General features: G+C 18.7%; 1 protein-coding gene across 1 annotated transcript in view; it reads left to right on the forward strand.

Moving 5' to 3' along the window:
• LOC127741253 (uncharacterized) overlaps window positions 1-1,796 on the forward strand; it is a 12,203-nt gene that overhangs the window by 9,617 nt on the left and 790 nt on the right. The window lies entirely within an intron of this gene.

A 1,796-nucleotide genomic window follows, 5' to 3' on the forward strand; every position in this document is an offset into this window, starting at 1 on the left:
AGTATTATGTTTATAATTTTAAATTTAAATACAAATATACTTTTTTTTGAATTTTTACGTAAGCAATTGGGTTTGAGAATATTTTTTAAAAATTTATATAATTTATAAGCTACTATGCTAATTACAAAGGATTATAATAAAGTAAATAGAATTATCTTATTAAGATGTGAAGTTATTTATACTATTTAAAAAAAATATAATACTGTTTAAATTTTAGAAAAAGTATAATAAAGTTAATACTATTTATGATGAAACTAAAAAAAATAATTTTTAAATTAACAAATTTCTATATTCCTAATGGACAATGGATGTTTGATTAGAAAATTTTATTTAAAAATTTAAAATTTATACTAGCTAATTAAGAAATTCTATTTAAAAATTTTAAATTTGAATTTCTAATACTAATTTCTAATTAAGTAAGTTTTTAACCATTTCAATTTTTAAATTTAAATTTTTTTACTTGCCACATTTATAAATTTTTATTATTATCTTTTTAGATTGTCTCTCCACAGTAGAAGTACTTTCATCTTTTTCTCTCTTTTTAAGTATTTTTTTTCTAAATTTACGTAATTTATAAGGTTATTAATTTTTAGATTGTATTTAATTTTATTTATTTTTATCGATAAATAATATGATTGATACTATTTATGACGAAACTAATAAAAATTATTTTTAAATTAACAAATTCCTATATTCTTAATGAATAACAAACGTTTAATTAAAAAAGTTTATTTAAAAATTTTAAATTTGCACTAGCTAATTAGAAAACTCTATTTAAAAATTTGAAATTTAAAATTCTAATACTAATTCCTAATTAAGTGGCTTCTTAGCCGTTTTGATTTTTAAATTTAAATTTTTTTTATTTGTCACATTTATAATTTTTTTTCTATTTAATTCGTTTATATGGTTATTTTTTAGATTATCTCAGCACAACAATAGAGGTACTTTCATCTTTTTCTCTTTTTTACTCATAAGTTATTCATTTTCAATCTCTTTATTTAAGGAAATGGAAAAAAAGATTTTAACTATAAGTTGAATTTATTGATCGTGAGATTAAACTTATATTTATTTGAAAAAAGACACTTTTATAAAAAAATATATTATTTTCTGTAAAATATGTTTACGTAACTAAATAAATGAGAATAAAAAAGAAATTAAAGCAGCCATTGAAAATAAAACTTGTGCAATTTTACATAGACATAAGAAGACACTAATTTCATATTCTATTTGGTAAGTTAGACATGAGAAAAAATTGTAAAAAATTAGTGTCTCAAGTTAAAAATTAGTGTTTTAGCATTCTAAAGAGACACAAAATACATGTTTTTAATGGGTATTTGTGTATGACTATGTCTTTCATTATTTTTGTCTCAGTAAACAAACACCATATATGTACTCCTGGGTAATCCTGTATCTATGTTTTGATGGACATATATACCAAAATCAAACGCTGTCATATGTGTACTATTTTATTTTTTTTAATAATATAAAAAATTTAATAATAAAAATGTATTATGTATAATGTATATATATTTTTAATTAGTCAAAAATTTATTTATTTGATATTTTTAGGTATATATTGAAAGATGCAATAAGTCCAAAGAGAAGCAAGATTATATTGAAGAGAAAATTGATATTAAAAGACAAAGAAAATACAAAGTGAAGCACATTTCAAGGTAGATTTCATATAAAAAAATAATTAATTATTTTATCATTTTTTTTAGGTTAGAATAATATATTTTTTATTTGGTATTTTTAAGTATGTCAGTTCTATATATTTAGTTTTTATTGGGTATACA

This window comes from Arachis duranensis, chromosome 8 (genome assembly GCF_000817695.3).
Source record: "Arachis duranensis cultivar V14167 chromosome 8, aradu.V14167.gnm2.J7QH, whole genome shotgun sequence".
Classification (NCBI taxonomy): Eukaryota; Viridiplantae; Streptophyta; class Magnoliopsida; order Fabales; family Fabaceae; genus Arachis; species Arachis duranensis.